The sequence below is a fragment of the Rana temporaria genome, chromosome 5, assembly GCF_905171775.1.
Source record: "Rana temporaria chromosome 5, aRanTem1.1, whole genome shotgun sequence".
Classification (NCBI taxonomy): Eukaryota; Metazoa; Chordata; class Amphibia; order Anura; family Ranidae; genus Rana; species Rana temporaria.
The window spans coordinates 317,039,437-317,058,416 of record NC_053493.1 but is presented as its reverse complement, the minus strand read 5'-3'; the positions used below and the strand labels follow the sequence as shown (position 1 = coordinate 317,058,416).

General features: G+C 41.9%; 1 protein-coding gene across 2 annotated transcripts in view; it reads right to left on the bottom strand.

The window, feature by feature from the left end:
- The window catches only part of SNTG1 (syntrophin gamma 1), a 795,295-nt gene extending 777,815 nt beyond the window's left edge, over positions 1-17,480 (bottom strand). For both annotated transcript variants that reach the window (XM_040354181.1, XM_040354180.1), the window contains exon 1: positions 17,110-17,480. The gene's annotated coding sequence lies outside the window, so the exon portion shown is untranslated. The remainder of the gene's footprint in view (positions 1-17,109) is intronic.
- Positions 17,481-18,980: the final 1,500 nt, after the last annotated feature.

Here is an 18,980-nt window from a genome sequence, read left to right as displayed (position 1 = left end):
TGCGTGTTATATGCCGATACTGCAATTTGGGCTGCCTCTGAGAGATGGGTGAGGGTGGCGGGACAAGCGCCGTCAGATTACATACAGTGAGAATCTCCTGTTTACTCAGAGGCCTCTGTAATAGGAAGTCCCGTCTCCTGGAAACATATTGGACCAGTGTTCTGTCTATCATAGAAGTCGGTCCAGGAGGCGAGACTTTGTATTAAAGAGGCCGCCAAGTGAACAGGAGATTCTTGCTGTTTGTAATCTGATGGCGCTCATCCCGCCTCCCTCTCTGAGATGGGCATTGATCAAGCTGCATTCATGGCAATGGGGAGGCTGCAGATGTACATTAATCAAGCTGCATTGATGGGCAATTGTGAGGCTACAGATGGGCATTGATCAAGCTTCATTGATGGGAAATTGTGAGGTTACGATTAAGCATTGATCAAGCTGCATTGATGGGCAGTTGTGAAGCTGTAAATGGGCATTGATCAAGCTGCATTGATGGGCAATTTTGAGGCTGCAGATGGGCATTGATCAGGCTGCATTGATGGGCACTGACCCTTATTTTGCTTCAAAGTTCTTTATTTAAGAGATCGGCATTGATCAAGCTGCATTCGTGGCAATGGGGAGGCTGCAGATGTATATTAATCAAGCTGCATTCGTGGCAATGGGGAGGCTGCAGATGTACATTAATCAAGCTGCATTGATGGGCAATTGTGAGGCTACAGATGGGCATTGATCAAGCTTCATTGATGGGAAATTGTGAGGTTACGATTAAGCATTGATCAAGCTGCATTGATGGGCAGTTGTGAAACTGTAAATGGGCATTAATCAAGCTGCATTGATGGGCAATTTTGAGGCTGCAGATGGGCATTGATCAGGCTGCATTGATGGGCACTGACCCTTATTTTGCTTCAAAGTTCTTTATTTAAAATGTATTTTTTTTTCCTGAAACTTCCCTCTTAAAATAAAGGTGTGTGTTATACACCTGTGCGTGTCATATGCCGATAAATACAATAGATAGGATTTGACTGAATGTCGGAACATTTGTAAAAACGATCAGATCAAGTATCACTATATTTCCATCTAAATAAAAAGACAGCAGAAACTGCTAATTGCTTTTAAAAACAAGAAGGAATGTAAAAATGTAAAATTATTTCTATCTCATTTTACAAACAGATGCAAAGTAGAATCTGAAATAAAATATATTACATAATGTGAAAGCAAACATGCAGGCAAACAGCTTAATATAAAGTCCAAATAAATATAAAAATATATATTATTGATATACCAGCCCAATTATATCTAATTCTGTACAGCTAATTCTGTAATTTCCACACATTTCCCCCTGCACAGTGATACAGGTGACACACTAAGCACTGATTAAGCAATTCCTTATTCTGGTTCAGCTATTCAGCTTCCCTTGCCACCTCTTCACCTCCATACAATGACAGCAGACTCTGAATCAGCATCATCAACTCTGTCAATAAGCAGTAATTCTGACTCAAGTAGTAGCAGAGTGACATTCATGACTGTCTAAGGTGTGTATCATAAGAATGGTTGCCCAAAAAGGCAAACCAGCAAACATATATGTATTTCAACTGTATATTTAGCTATTTACTTGAAATTTCACTCTATTCCATTTAAATTGCTAAAGATTTTGGTTACAGTTATAAAACATTTATAGCTTATAGTTTGAACTTTAGGCAAAATCTAAAATGATATATACGATGCAGTCTTTCACTAGCATTAACACAGCAGGTTTTGTTTTTCTGAGTCTCCCTTGTAACGGCTAGTTTTATAACGTGTTGATCTGGCGAGAAGATCTATTATATTTACTTTCTTTAACAGGATCACAATGCTGTTCATTCTTTACTGGAATCACTGCAATGTTTTTACCAGGACAGTCCAAGATGGACATATAGGGCCAGATTCACAGTCGAAATACGCTGGCGTATCTACTGATACTCCGGCGTATTTTCAAATTTGCCGCGTCGTATCTTTAGTTTGAATTCTTAAACCAAGATACGACGGCTTCTGGCTTCGATCCCACAGGCGTACGGCTCCGTACGCCTTCGGATCGTAGGTGTAATACTTCGGCACCCGCTGGGTGGAGTTCGCGTCGTTTTCCGCGTCGGGTATGCTAATTAGCTGTTTACGGCGATCCACGAAGCTACACGCGCTCGTCGCATTCTCTTACGTCGTCGCTAGTCGGCTTTTCCCGGCGTAAAGTTGCGGCTGCTATTTCATGGCTTATATTTAGACCAGCCATGTTAAAGTATGGCCGTTGTTCCCGCGTCAAATTTTGAATTTTTTTTTTTGCGTAAGTCGTCCGGGAATAGGAAAGGACATAACGCACGTCGCCGTTCAAAAAATTACGTCGGTGCAACGTCATTTTGCGCAAAGCACGGCAGGAAATTACAAAATGGAGCATGCGCAGTACGTTCGGCGTGGGAACGTGCCTAATTTAAATGATACACGCCCCATTTGAATTAGGCGGGCTTGCGCCGGACGGATTTACGCTACGCCGCCGCAAGTTGCGGCGGTGTAACGTAAATGGGATACGTTACGCCGCCGGAATTGTACATGAATCTGGCCCATAGTTCTAGAAGAACTTTAATGCTAGCCTTATACCTGTAGAATTTTGTTTGGACAAGAAAGTATAAAAAAACGCTTAACTAAACAGTTGATGGTCCCTTCGTGAACTCAACTAATTTTGACTCGAATACCAGGTAACTGTCTCAATTTTCAAAGAATAAACATTCTACATCCAGATTAACTTTGACAATTACATTAGCATAAGACTAGTTAGAGGGAACAAAGTCATCTATTAGGAAATAGTTTGTTACTAATCATAGCTAAGACCAGGAAGACTAACTTCCTTAAAGCGGGGGTTCTGCGGGAAATCGTTTTTTTTTGTTACATGTGCATCTACTGCTTTTAACATTGTTAATCGTGTACTCACTTGTCTGTATTTTCTAGGCTTCCGCAGTGACATTCGGCCGTAAATAATGACTTTTAAAATTTCGTGCAGGAAAGTTCCATCTTGCTTGTGGGCATTGTGAAGCCCACAAGCAAATACTTCCGGGAATCGGCCGGCGTCATGAATAGTGCACGCCCCGTTGTGACGATAGGCACAGGTTCTTGAATCGTCTCCTGGGAAGTGTGACACTGTGCTCCCAGGAGACGTTGCGAAATAGTCCCAGCAAACACTGGGGCGCTGAGAGATGAAGTGACACGCCCACTCCCGCGGGAGGTAAACGAGGAAGTGCCTGCTATTGACTCCGGATTAAAGGTATTGCAATGGTATATACAATTATGGATAGCAATCTGTATATATACATACTGAGCTGCTCTGATTAAACAGTAGTTTCGATTTAGGGTGAACCTCTGCTTTAATACAACCAAAACCAAGACCAGGATTACTAGGGCTATGATTTATACTAAAATTGACATGGTCCTACAGGATATTATTATTATTTAGGTACTTATATAGCGCCGTCAATTTACGCATTTTACATATACATTGTAAATTCACATCGGTCCCTACCCTCAAGGAGATAACAATCTAAGGTCCCTAACTCACATTCATATACTAGGGCCAATTTTAGATGGAAGCCAATCAACCTATCAGCATGTCTTTGGAGTGTGGGAGGAAACCGGAGTACCTGGAGGAAACCCACGCAGGCACAGGGAGAACATGAAAACTCCAGGCATATAGAGTGGATTCAAACATTTCTTACACTCTCGAATTGATTATTCCTTACTGCAAACCCTAGCGTTCCCACTTTAATCTCATGTAGCCCTTCTTCCTATCTGTCTTAAAGTCTGCATCCACTCTGAATCTCTGAATCCCAAGGACTTCCCCTACCCTACCCCACCCTTCCCTCTCCTTATCTTCTCTACCCTTCCCTTAACAACTTTAATGCCAGGCATTTTCCCCACTTCCTGCCCAGGCCAATTTTCAGCTTTCAGCACTGTCACACTTTGAATGACGATTGCGCGGTCATGCAACACTGTACCCAAACAAATTTGTTATAATTTTGTTCCCATAAAAAGAGCTTTATTTTGGTGGTATTTGATCACTGCTGAGGTTTTTATTTTTTGTTATAAAATGTTGTAAATAAGTAAATTTTCTCCTTCACTGATGGGCACTGATAAGGTGGCACTGATGGGCACTGATGAGGAGGCACCATTGAGGTGGCACTGATATAAAGCACTTATGGGCACTGATAGGCGGCACTGATGGGTACTGATTGGTGTCACTGGTATGCAACACTGATGGGCATTGATAGGTGACACTGATGGGCACTCATAGGAGGCACTGATCGGTGGCACTGAAAGGCTGCACTGATGGGTACTTATGGGTGGCACTGATTGGCATGGATGAACACTGATAGATCTCACTGATGGGCATCACTGATAATGAGGCACTGGCAGGCATTAGTGATGGGCACTGACTGGCGCCATTTGCGGTACTGATTGGCATTGATTTTGGGCACAGATTGGCATCCCTGGTTGCCATGTGTGGCATACCTGGTGGTCATCAGTGGTGGCAATTCCTGGTGGTCTAAAGTGTGAATCCTCGGGGGGGGGGGGGCTGCGCTAATAATGAACCAGCGCACACACCCCCCCCTGACAGGAGAGCAGCCGATCGGCTCTCCTCTACTCGTGTCTGTCAGACGCAAGTGAAGAAAAGCCGATATGTGGCTGTTATCCTGAAAGACATCATATGACGTCCAGTCAGGATAACCAAACCACCACCCGGCTGTCATTCTGCTATAGGCTGGGCGGGAAGGGGTTAATATGCGATTCCTAGTAGGCACTACTGTTTCACGTACTCTATCAGTCAATAACTCTGTGCAGCTGTCTTAACTTTGGATCATGGTTTTGTATGGAAGCTAGCATGTCTTACTGTTTGCCCAAACTTCTGCATAAAAATATAAATAAGAATGTAAAATAAAAATAAAAATTCATATACTAAATAATATTACAGGTAATTGCTGAAATGCAATATGTTTCCCTATAGATGGACTTTAACAAAATAAACTGTATGTTTACCTTTGGATGCTTTACTACTGGATACAAATATTGCTGTCAGGTCAGTTATCAACTTTTCATTTTATTATCACCAACCTTAAAACATGGTTACTGAAAGGATATACATAGTAAGAAAGTCTTAGCGATAGCTGAGCAACCTGCAATAGATTGCAGAAAACAATTTAATGCGGGAGCTCATACCAACTTGCCAAGGTCAAAGTAAATACGTTCACCCATTTTTATGTACACTGAAAGATTTTCTCTGTCTTGCAGCTTACATGACAACCTACACGTTGCTCTTTAACCTCTGGCCACAGGGCACAATGCTGGCCTGAGACAACTTGGACAAAAATAATGTACAAGCTTCAACAATGAGTTGTGCTCAGTGCTGACAAGAACAAGTAGATTGACTTAGCAAATGACAAATAGCTCTCACCTGACCCCATAGAATTCTTGCCCTCTTAATTTAAATTCTTGTTTGCAGCCTTCACACACATAAAAAGAAAAAGAAAAATTCAATATCTCCCATTGAAGCCTACAACAGAGTGTGCATATAGAATGAACATTACATGTCTGTTAGAATTTCGGTAAATGACAACAGATTTGCTGGGAGAATATTTTGGTGGTTTATAAATGTAAAGTTTGAATGTATGACAAAGTTAATAGAAAAAGTCAATCCCTTTCAACACAAAAAAACTTCTTTAATAGTATTATGTATCTACAAAATGGGTAATTTTCTTATTAATGTATATAAGATAAAGCTGTTACACTGGGGAACACACAGGATATACATTTAATTACATTGAAAAATGTTGATGGGACATCTGTGCTTGGTTCTTCTTAGTTCACTGTGACACCTATAATTTTCACCCCTAATAACAGACCCCTTAATCACTAGTGGTTATATGAGAACCAATAGCCATATTCAGCAACAGTTACGATGGCGTATCAGTAGATACGCCGTCGTAAGTCCGAATGCAGCGCCGTCGTATCTATAAGCGTAGTCTCAAACTGAGATACGCTTCTCTGTTGCTAAGATACGACCGGCGTAAGTCTCCTACGCCGTCGTATCTTAGCTGCATATTTACGCTGGCCGCTAGGGGCATGTACACTGATTTACGCCTAGAATATGTAAATGAGCAAGATACGCCTATTCACGAACGTAGTTGCGCCCGGTACGCTGTTTACGTAAGGCGTTTTTCCGGCGTAAAGATAAACCACCAAAAAGATGGCGCAGCCATTGTTAAGTATGGATGTCGGAACAGCCATCGAACTTCACGTCGTTTACATTGTTTACGTGAATGGGGCTGGGCGTAGGTTACGTTCACGTTGAAAGCATTGAGTATTTGCGACGTGATTTTGAGAATGCGCACTGGGATACGTCCACGGACGGCGCGTGTGCCGCTCGTTAGGCGCGTCATAACGTGGGGTCACGATTTATTAGCATACAACACGCCCACTACCAGCCTACTTTGAATTACGCGGGCTTACGTCGGCCCATTTACACTACGCCGCCGTAACTTAGGACGCAAGTTATTTGTGAATACTGTACCTGCCTCTCTAAGTTACGGCGGCGTAGTGTATCTGAGATAGGCTACGCCCGCACAAACTTAAGCCAGTCTTTCTGAATCTGGCTACATGTGTATAATCCTTACTAATATGAAGCAGTGTATGGACCCCTCCAATTTTCACCCTTTCCACATTGGTGGTCAATGGATATGTCTCCTTTACAACATTAGCTAGCTTGGTCAGCTGACAGACCCCCTTCCCAATGCCCAGTGCTCAGCGGACAGTCTCACTTTGCGCAAGTGCTCAGTGGACAGGCCTGCATTGCATAGGTTCCCAGTGGACAGGCACTCGTTGCTAAGTTGTTTATTGAACAGGCCCCCATTGCACAGGTGCTCAGCGGACAGGAACCCTTAGCAATATTGCCCAGTAGACAGGCCCCCTTTGCAATTCTATTTGGCAGACAGGTTACTTTTGCAATGGTGCTCTGCAGATAGGCCCCCCTTTTGCAATGATGTTCAGAGGACGTGCTCCTCTTTAAAAAAAAAGTGCTAACCAGACAAACCATCTTTACAAGGATGCTTAGTGGATGGGCCACTCTTTGCAATGGTGCTCAGTGGACAAGCACTCTCTTTGCAGAGATGCCCAGCCCAGCAATGGTGCTTGGCAAAGAGGCCCCATTTGCAATGAAGTTCAGCAAGGAAGCCCCCATTTGGAATGATACTCAGCAGAAAGCCCCCCCCCCCCATTTGCTCGGTGGACATGTTTCCTTTTTGCAATTGTTCTCAATAATTAAGCCTTCATTTGCAAATGTGTTTAGCAGACAGCCCCCCCCCTTGCAATTGTGCTTAGTGGACAACACCCCCTTCCCCATGCATCACTGTTAGGCCCCTTTCACATTAAGGCGTTTTTCATGCGGTACAGCGCTAAAAATAGCGCTGCTATACCGCATGAAAAAATCGTGCCCTGCAGGCTTCAATGTGAAAGCCCAAAGGCTTTCACACTGAAGCGGTGCGGTAGCAGGACCGCTCCAAAAGTCCTGCTAGCCGCATCTTTGGAGCGGTATAGGAGCGGGGTGTTTACCGCTCCTATACCGCACTTTCCCATTGAAATCAATGGGAAACCGCGGTAATACCGCCCGCAATGCGCCTCTGCAGAGGCGCATTGCGGGCGGTATTAACCCCTTTTCAGCCGCTAGCGGGGGTTAAAACCGCACCGCTAGCGCCGGAATATCACAGTAAATACGACGGGATAGCGGCACTACAAATAGCGCGGCTATACCGTCACCGCACCTCCACTGCCCAATGTGAAAGCAGCCTTATTAACTTAAAGCTGTAGTTTAATCTGCTTATATTATGCCTCACCTGGTTTCCCCTTCGCCCCTCATCAACATGCTAATAACATTTTAAATAAAACTTTTCAATTTTTATTACATACCTTTTTTTAGACCCATTCATGTCACCATGGCCTCTGTGCTTCTCTATACAATACATGCAGATCATGGCTGATGGGAGGGGACATCAGGGTGGTGTACATATTTTCCTGAAAACATCACAACACCCTGCCTCGGTATATCTCCATGATGAGCCTTCAGCCTTTCTGTAAGCAGTGGGCTTGATGAGTGAATGCCAGTCTGGAGGAGTAGGCATTCCTACACAGGCTGCATTTACGTGCAGCACTGTAGGTAATATCAACATGTGACGCTGATCCTCCATAAGTGAAAGAACTATAATCCAATAAAAAAAGGGGGCAAGCCAGGAGCAAAGGCACTATTTTGATGTTGGATGTCCTCCAATCAGGAAATGAGGCAGACACATCTTACTTACTGCAGCTTGTATTGCACACTTTGAAAGCTCATAATGTAAATTGAAATCATAGAAAGCAACAGGAGCCTATAGAACCATGCAGGATTGAAGTACCGTGTTTCCCCGAAAATAAGCCCGGGTCTTATATTAATTATGCCAACAAAAGACACAGTAGGGGTTATTTTCAGGGTAGGTCTTCTCTCCCTCCCTGCCAGGAATCCCCAGTGTGAACTGAGTTAAAATGCTTGTACAATCCTATAATCCACTCTATTACAGTATTATATAATGTACAATGTGTGCATTTCTGTAATATAATTGTGCCAAATACATATAGCGCGCTCTGCACTTCCGTTACCCGCCGCAGCCTCTCTTCCCCACAATTATATTACAGAAACACACACATTGTACATTATAAACTACTGTAATATAGTGGATTATAGGATTTTACAAGCATTTTTAACTAGGGCTTATTTTCGGGGTAGGGCTTATATTGCAGCCTTCCTGGAAAATAGCACTAGGTCTTATTTTCAGGGTAGGTCTTATTTTTGGGGAAACAGGGTAGGTCTGGAGTTTGACTTTAAGTCCTTTCCTCGTAGCAAGACTACTTTTGCTACAGCAGTAGATACACAGGCAGACTTATGAACTGACTTTTGCACTTCTTGGGACTGCCAGACCCTAAATTTGTACCCACATATATCATAGTAAAAAACACTATTCTACATGTATAGTGATATAAAGAAGAGGGGGCTACATAGTAAGGGGTTGGAGCAATTTGGTGTCACCACATATACAAAACGTCACCTGACTTGTCAGATGTTCCAAATAAGACAGCTTCAATTCATTAGACCAAGGGTGCCCAACCTTTAGAAGAGCGAGGGCCACTTAAGCAACTTGGTAACCAGTCGAGGGCCACAATGAGTGGAGCGGACGGATTTCAGGTCGCAGCTACTCTATAGGCCCTCCGTTCCGCCCAGATGAAAGGGGATGAATTCTCTTTTGTTTTTCGGATTGGAGGTAGGCGGGCGTAAACAGACATCAGTCGCTCTATAGAGGTGAATTGAGGGTCCCATTTGGTCGGGCCGATCGTGTGAAAAGGGCTTAAGACTGCTTTCACACTGATGTGCTGCGGTTTACCCACACCGCGGGTGCAGCGTAGTGCACCTGTGTCTATCCTGTGGGTTAGCTGAACTTTGCCATAGACTCCACCTGTAGCAAAAGCCAGCGCTGTAGAGGAAGCATCGGCTTGTGGGGTTCTGCTCTGCAGCCGCTTTCTTCCTCTACCACCAGCTTCATTCATAACACTGATGCTGTGGTATGGCAGGTCGGCAACCTGCGATCTGGGCTTGCCAACCCACCATTCCAGAGAAGGAGGTCGCGGGCCACATCAGAGGGCTTCGCTGGCCACATGTGGCCCCCGGGCCACTGGTTGGCCACCCCTGCATTAGACCCTGGTGCCATGTAAAAACTGGGAAGAAATGTCTAATGACTTATCATATATGTTTGTAGCATCAATGCTAATCAAGTAATCAAAAGCTAAGTAGCAGGAACCAGCACTTTGAAAATGATGACACGAAAACTGCAAGTGTGGCCCATAGCCATATGGTGGCTTTCATTTTGTAAACTGCACAACAAAAAAATGCAGCTGGAAAGTACTTGGGTGTTGCTGTCAGCTCTTCCATTTTTTTTTCCTTTCCACATTTTGGGTTTTCTATGATCAATGAAAGATCCATTTATATAAGCCAGCTTTGCCTAAATGCTGGATTTTACTAAAAGTGGAATTGAACCCAAAAGCAAACATTGAAATGATAAGTTCACCTTTTGATAAACAAAAAAATAAATGCACATTTTTTTGCAGGTAAAAAAAATTAGCATTTACTATTATTTTTTCCAGGGAGCCTGCAGAGCATTGCACCAACAATCAGCAGAACAAGGGTTCAATGTAGGCTTCCTGCAGACTCTCAAGATAGTTTTCAGCCCATACCTCATAGGGGCAGGCAGTTACTTGAGAGCAGGAAGAATCAATGAACTATGAAGGTGCTCAACAGCGGTCTTGCAGTTCATTAGGAAATACAAGCCGCCAGCCAAAATGGATGATGGTAGTTGTAGTTCATTCATTCACAGGAAATTGTGAATGAATGATGCAGCCATGTGGAGGGAAAAGATCCCCTGCCCGCTGTCACAGATCGGAGGAGATCGTTGGAATAAGCAGCAGGAGCTGGAACATGTTACATGTTCAACCCTAAATACTGGTGGAACATGTAACATGTTCCAAAAGGTGAACTTATCCTTTAATATTATGCAGCTTATAATTTCTTAGATTTTATGACTGCATTTATTTTCTTTTTTTAGGCTTTCTTTCTTCTATTTTCATCTTGTGATCCAGACAGTAATTCTGTTGTTTTTCAAAAATGTATGTAAAATTATGTAACTGCTTATAAAGTATTAGCTGGATTTTGGCTTCAATTTGTTAGTGTATTCAAATTTGCTAAAACTCCCCTACCCTCAGACTGACAATGCAGCTGTCCAAAGGTGCTCTGATGCTCATTCATCCAGAGTGTAGGCACTCTAATACAGGAGGTACAGTACAGTATATTACTGGCCTGATCAACGGGTGAAAACAGAAGGGAAAAAGCTTAAGAAAACTAATGCATTCACCACATCGAATGGTTGGTAAGCTGCAATACATTACATTTTTGGCTTTGGATTTAACATTGCTGTTAAAGTGAAACGTCAGCCATCATATTTTAGTTTTGGGCAGACCGGGGAAATTGTAAAACCCATGACATTTTTACATCTGCTGGGGAGATTTAACTTAACCTCCTGTTACTGGTCAGGAATTAAGCAGAATACTCACATACCCGAGATGGATAAAAACCCAACGAATATTCTAGCCCTTACCCCTCTGTATATAAAGAGTTGAACTTTATTGGCATCTTTACAAACACATTGTTCATGATTGTACTGCAATGGAAAAAAAACTCAACACACAGAATGGAAATGATAAAATAGCTACAAATTCATTGACAGATATACAGTATCTGAATTATCAAAAGCACTGATGCAAATGGACCGTAGAGAGGACACTAGATTATCTAAACTGGCACCTGCCCAGTAAATGTAACAGCATTCTGAAGCCTAAAAGATTCGTTATTTTACGGAAAGGAGGAACATTATATGGCCATTTCTCCCAAACCTTGGCAGACATTAATGCAGGTATGGGAACCTCATTAACATACATATGAAAGGTTACCCACAGATTCTTTTAACGGTCACTGCAAGAGACGTGGGTACAGTCATGTAATGGAATTTCAGGCACACTGCAGAGGGAAAGAAGTCACTTTCATTTGTAACATATTTGATTTTAGGCACAATGCAAATAATTTCAGTTATGAAATAAGTATAATGCTTTGGAAAAATGTCACAGAATTTGTTTTAAGTATTTCAAATTGCATATTTCCTTCAATATCTGCAATTTCCGTCATGGAATTATACCCGTCAAAAGGTATAACTCTCATATATTGTTCATTTTGATGAGCTATTTAACAGAGAACTGTATACTGTATATATTATATATTTAATTATATACTATATTATATTATACACACACAGCCGAGGAGGTGGGAATCCAGCGGGTTCAATTAATCACCTCAATCAGTGTACATGCAAGTTGATGAGCTTGAACACATTGAACATCTAAGAAATATAGGTTTGCTGTACCACACCAATGTTATATATATATTTTTTGTGTTAATGTGATAAATTTGTTGCCCTCCAAATACTTCCAATGTTCAGTACAAAGAAACACCTTTTTGAATGAAAGTAAAGCATCAAAAAAAAAAACTATTTTTTATTTCCTTTAGCATAATTTACATCAAAATATACTGGGATTAGCCAGACACACACACAAAAAGCAGTTTTGTAAATCCACTGACTGGAGGCGGTTGGTCCTGAGTCGGTATTCATGTGGGCAAAAAGGAAGGAACACCTTCTGGTGGATAGTGCCCAGTGATGGATGTTGGAGATGGGACCTCTAGGGGATGGGGCTGTTGCATTTTCGGTGCGACCTTAAGGTCATTTCAGCTTGTAGACTTAGTTAAAAAAAATGAAATGTGCACCCAGTGTCCATAGAAATCCACTGACTGGAGGCGGTTGGTCCTGAGTCGGTATTCATGTGGGCAAAAAGGAAGGAACACCTTCTGGTGGATAGTGCCCAGTGATGGATGTTGGAGATGGGACCTCTAGGGGATGGGGCTGTTGCCTTTTCGGTGCGACCTTAAGGTCATTTCAGCTTGTAGACTTAGTTAAAAAAAATGAAATGTGCACCCAGTGTCCATAGAAATTGGACTTCTTAAAGCTGAGGTTCACCCAAAAAACAAGTATATAACATTACGTTCTGTATACCTCAAACATGTACAGTATGCAGTTTTTTTTTGGGGTGTACATACGGTATTATCGCTATTTTTCACCTGGCTTCCAGGTACTAGCTCCCGCTGGAGTAGGCGTTCCTATGCAGTGGCGCAATGTCCTCTGGGACTTCGCCCAGATGATTGACGTGCCTGACAAAAACGTCCCCCCGGCGGATAAGGCGTGACACGAGTTTCCGTAACTAGCCGAACTACGAGTCGGCTCTATACGGCGCCTGCATAGTCAGGTCTACACGGCTCCTAGTCGGTGCGCAGGCACCGTATAGAGCTGACTCGCAGTTTGGCTAGTTTTGGATACTTTTGCTGCGCCTTATCCGCCGGAGGGAAGTTTTTGTCAGGCATGTCAATCATCTGGGCGATGTCCCAGAGGACATTGCGTCACTGCATAGGAACGCCCACTCCCGTGGGAGCTAGTACCCGGAAGCCAGGTGAAAAATAGCGATAATACCGTATGTACACCACCCAAAAAACAAACAAACAGCATACTGTACATGTTTGAGGTATACAGAATGTAATGCTATATACTTGTTTTTTGGGTGAACCTCCGCTTTAAATATGGTTTGTGGACATTACAAATTTGCAACATGTACATCAAGCCAACGTGTTTCAGGGAAATAGACTGCCCCTTCTTCAGGGCTGTTGCTGCGTACTATTTGGTGGTAACAATTTCCATCAAGGTTTCTGAATAGCAGGATGTCGGCTTTAGTTGTATAGGCATTAATCTATTCCCCTGAAATGTGTTGGCTTGTTGTACATGTTGCTCATTTTTGATAAACATCCATGACCCATATTTTAGAAGTCGCATTTCTCTAGACACCATTCACTCATTTTTTTTATCTAAATTTCATATATAAAAGCTTTATCCAGCAATGATAAATGGAATGTGTAAATGTACCATGCAAAAGGTGTTGTTTGTGTTGGAAAATAAGTCAATAATCAAGGATTCTTTAGAGTTGTTGGTATTTCCATGCCCTGTAAAACCTCGAAAATCTCCCAAGAAGAGATAAAAAAAAAAAGCTCACTTTGCATAAACCATGTCTGACCATTTTATGTAGACAGTTTGTTGAAAAAGTACTGTCTAGTATGCACGGTATCAGCATGTCCAGATAAGTACAATATGGATAGGTAAAGACTTACAAAGTAGCAACGCTGTCTGGAAAGTTTCTATTGGTTAACACCCTTCCAAAGATTGCAGTGTCAGAGCTTCTAAGCTTATTCTCAGTGATCAAAAGCTTTATTAAACCCAAGAGGGTCATCATCAATGATTAAGAGTTACACATGGAGATAAACGTTTGAATAGTTTGCCACATTGGAGAAAATCACTCTTATGTTGAGAAGTTTTGAAAGAATTTAGTACTAAATACTAGCACATCCACATTCACCAAGTAAAGCTTATTCAAGCAGAGAGGTTTCAGAGAGGTTTTATAGTCAACCTGACATGCAATGACAGTTCTTGAGGTGCATACAGGCATCATATCTTGTATAGCGTATTACAGGAACCACTTGATCATGAAACCAACTCATTATTGACAAGCCCTTTCTTATTCCACCATTCTTAACCTACTCAGAAATGCCTTTTCTTTTCTAGATTTAACACATGTGTGACTCCTGATTGCTCGGCAACCAGATGCTCTATATAGAAAACATTCTTATCTTGTTGGTATTGGTTAAGGCAGTCATGTTTAATCACTGCTTCACCAATGTCAACTGGCCAGGAGAGAATCGTGCCAGGGCTTACTTGATTTTTGAAGGTGCACTGAAGGTACACTGAAGGTACACTGACCTGAAATCAACATATACCGTGTTCCATATAGGCTTGTTCCTGGACAGTCACTGGCCAACAATGACAGTCCTATAGATTGCACTTTAAAAACAAGTCATCAATGACAGCATCAATGTGTTATCCTGACATGTAAGGAAATTCAGACAGGGGCATGGTTTGGATGTGAAACAGTTTTTTAAATGTGGCATGTGGGCACATATGTGTAAGTTAGCGGACAGCTGTCAAAAGTAAAGAGTAGAAGGCAAAAACAATATATATTGAAAACCCATATGAGAACACTTTAAGACCAAGTACTGCAAGAGTGCCTGACTTTAAAATGAGTTCTAACTAAATAAATTATTTCTTGAGGATTTTAATATCTTTCTGCTTCTCTCTTGAATTGTATCTATTGGAGTGTCTAATACAATGTCATACTTTTTGTTCTGCTTCCCAAACTGATTATGAGCCTTCTAAGCCAAAATCAAGTGGTTCTGCTTTGCAGTTTTGCTGCTTTTTTTAATCTCTCCATTATTATTTTTTTCCCATTTCCATTGAAGCTACTCTTTGAAAAATCACCTCTTGGTTACCAATCAATCTATTTTCTTTCTTGAGGGAATGTGATGTAATTTCAACCTGACTTTGACATGCAAGAATGTTTTACAATATCATTTGTAGCATACAAAGAATGCAAGCTCTCTAGAGGGGGGGACTGATGTGGGAGACAGTTGGTATGCCCGTGCACACTAATTAACAACGGTATAGAAAGATTCCTGGGACACTTGTCGAAAGGAGACAGGAAGTCTTTTTTATTTATCAGCCTGAGCATATTCAAAAATAAACAATAAAAATAATAATATTTTATTTTCTCTTTTCTTCTTCTATATGTCATAAACGTGATATGATGTTTACTCAAACTATGCAGCACCTCATTAGCACCAGCAAAAGGAAAGAGTGAAAAATTCAATATAACGCTTGAATGATTAATGATATAGCTACCATCAGTTTTTTTATTTTTTTATTTTACATTTCCATTGCATTTTATTAGAACTATAAAAGCATATCGGTTGAAAAAAAAAAGTAGCTACTCGATAAAAGAGACGTTAGTGTGTCTATTGAACGTATATAATGTATAACCAAGTCTTCCTCCTTATAAGCTCTAAAGTAGTGATAATGTCAGTGCTTCTTTACATAAAATAGGCCATTTGGTATGGAAATTCTCTGAGGGTTACTGCAAAAAGATATGTTTAAAAAAAACTGGATTATTAGGAGAACAATACGTGTCAAAATTAGATATATTACAGCCACGCTTTAATATTTAACCGTATTAAATATTTCACTAGATGGAGCATAATGCAGTGACAACCTCAGATTATCATTTATTAAATCAGCCGCCTGTGATATCCTGCTTTCATGCCAAGCTCTAGACCTCCATTTCCATTTGTAATGCATTTACTTCCTCTTGCTTCACCCGCTGACCCACAGCACAAAAAAGAGAGCAAGTTCCACAGAGCAAACATTTTCATTAGGGTCTATGCGCCTGAAGGAAAGGCTCAGCTAACAGGCAAACCATTCACATCTTCGCTCGATTTGTTTGCAAGCCAGATCTCATGTCAGGGGCTCTAGAGAAATCCTCGACTCGTAATCACAATGATGTATTAATCTTATTTCTAGAAAATCACTGTTCCGTTCCAAAAGTAAAAAAAAGAAAATAGCTGAAACATACGTGGTTACCTCTTTGACATGTAAAGCAATTAAAAAGCCTTATTTCTGTACCTTTCGCCCACTTTTCCAAATAGCACACTGCTATGCAGCCCAATCATTCAAATTCAGCACACATTACTTCTGGTCCAATGGACTGCATTGTGTGTTGCAATACAATTCAGTGTCAAACACTGAAAGAGAAATAATTTTCCAAGTTTTATAAAGCCCATAGGAACCAGCAAGCCTTCTAAAACCTCCTACACAGAAATGATTGGAATTGATCAAGCTCTTAGTATAATGTCACTGGTGCACTATAAATCTGGATAACTGCTTTACTTGCTTTCAACTGAATATTTATCAAGGACGATGCCTTCATGCACACAGTATTTTGGGATCACAGTAGAAGGACTTACACCTACTGCATGCACCTGTGCTGTAAATTACATTGTTCCAAAGCAAGGGTTAACAATTCCATTCGTAACGTGAAAACTTTATTTCTAGGGCATGCTCAGGGTTAGATCCACGTATGCAATATATAGAAGTGCCAGACTGACTAATGCATTTCAGGTTATGCAAATACATGCAGATTTATGCTAAATATATGAAATGCAAATCTGCGGAACGCTGGAAGCTCCAAAGTCTTGCAGGCACTCTGCAAAAAAGAGAGCTGGAACTATTTTTTGGGTAGTATGCAGCACTTCTAGCATGTGAACATGGATTGCATGCTATAAGACGGGAGAAAGTGTGAAAGTCTGCTATATTTAGAATTTAGGAGAAACATGAATCTTGTATGCTTGCCTTGTTATTGCATGTGGGGAAGAAAGCACACACATATAATGAAGAGCCAGCAACACAGCTGAAAAAGACTATAATCATTTGCACTCACCAGCCAGTTGCATGCGGTGATAATGGAACAATCCTTGAAAACAAGTGAAAGCATCCACTCCTTTAGCCGGGGTGATCTAATTCCAAAAGGTGCTCAGGCTCATCCTGATTATTCGGTGCTCTTGTCTGTGTCTTTTCTGCCCCGGACATCCATTGTCAGGCAGGTTGACTCTCTCCTTTTGATGATTTGGAAGTTGCTATTCAGCAGAGATCAGACAAGGGGGAGAGAAAGCCCCAGCTAGGACTGGAAGAAGGGAACTGCAGCACTTCTATTGCCATCTCATTGCACACAGTGCTTGGGAAGAGCAGCAGCAGCAGCTCAGTACAACACAGCTGCAATTCTGCTCTCTGCCTGAGCTCTCCATCTCTAGGCAGGCACGCCTCTAGTGACAGTTCACAAAACGTGACATGGACTGTTTTACAGCACAGTGCCATAAATCCTGCATCACAAGGTTTACAGCACACACAGCGAGAGGGGAAGAGCGCTGATTTCATACAACCATGACATTTTTACAATCCTGCTCTGGGGTATTGACTCTTTTTTTTTATGCAGTCCAGGCTGGAATGATCATGGCTAGATCCTATTTTTTTTTTGTGCTTTTGATATATTTTTTATTTATTTATGTTTATTTTCCAAACTTTTCTACAGTTAGGCTACATTTATAATAGCACCCCTGCAATTAGGTTGTTTTTAACAAAGGGGAAGTTATCTTGGAAGAATAAATAAACTCTGGCCCAGATTCACAAAGGACTTACGACGGCGCAGCGCCATGTACGCCGTCGTAAGTCCTAATCTGGGCCGTCGTATCTATGCGGCTGATTCTTAGAATCAGTTACGCAGAGATATCCATTAGATCTCTTACGTCGTTGGATCTAAAAAAATTTTGCCCGCTAGGTGGCGATTCTGTCGATTTCCCTGTCGAGTATGCAAATTAGCTAGATACACGAATTTCCGAACGTACGCGCGGCCGACGCAGTAAAGTTACTGGCCCGTATTCAGGTAGATTTGCCCCTTATTTACGGAGGCGCAGGGCAGCGTTTTTGCCCTGCGCCCCCGCAAATTTACTGCGCTACCCGCGATTCACGGAGCAGTAGCTCCGTAAATTGCGTGTGCGCTGTGTAAACTTGCCCTGCGTAAGGGCGCCTAATGTAAATGATCCCGTAGGGGGCAGGAATCATTTAAATTAGGCACGCTCCCGCGTTACACAGGCGCAATTGCTACTTGAATCTGGGCCACTATGTTTACATTAGGTTTTTCCCGGCGTAAAGTTGCCCCTGCTATATGAGGCGCAGCCAATGTTAAGTATGGCCATCGTTCCCACATCGAAATTTTAAAAAGTTACGTCGTTTGCGTAAGTCGTCTGTGAATGGGGCTGGACGTCATTTACATTCACGTCGAAACCAATGACGTCCTTGCGACGTCATTTGGAGCAATGCACACTGGGATATTTTAGGGACGGCGCATGCACAGTTCGTTCGGCGCGGGGACGCACTTCATTTAAATGATACACGCCCCCTACCCGCCGAATTTAAATTCCGCCGGGTGATTTACGCTACGCCGCCGCAACTTTACAGGCAAGTGCTTTGTGAATAAAGCACTTGCCTGAAAAACTTACGGCGGCGTAACATAAATCGGATACGTTACACTGCCGCACAGATACGCCCGCTGTACCTGAATCTGGCCCATAATGTTTTCCATTTTATTTTCTCCTGCAATTAGATGTACAGTATTTCACCGTCATTTACATGAATTTATAAATGTGCAAATGGAGAGGTGATGCACTGTTAAACGCTACTGTGCTACAACTGAAAGATCTATTACATAAAGAAAATATTTTGAGGTCTATGTACAAAAAAGCATAAATCAAAAAC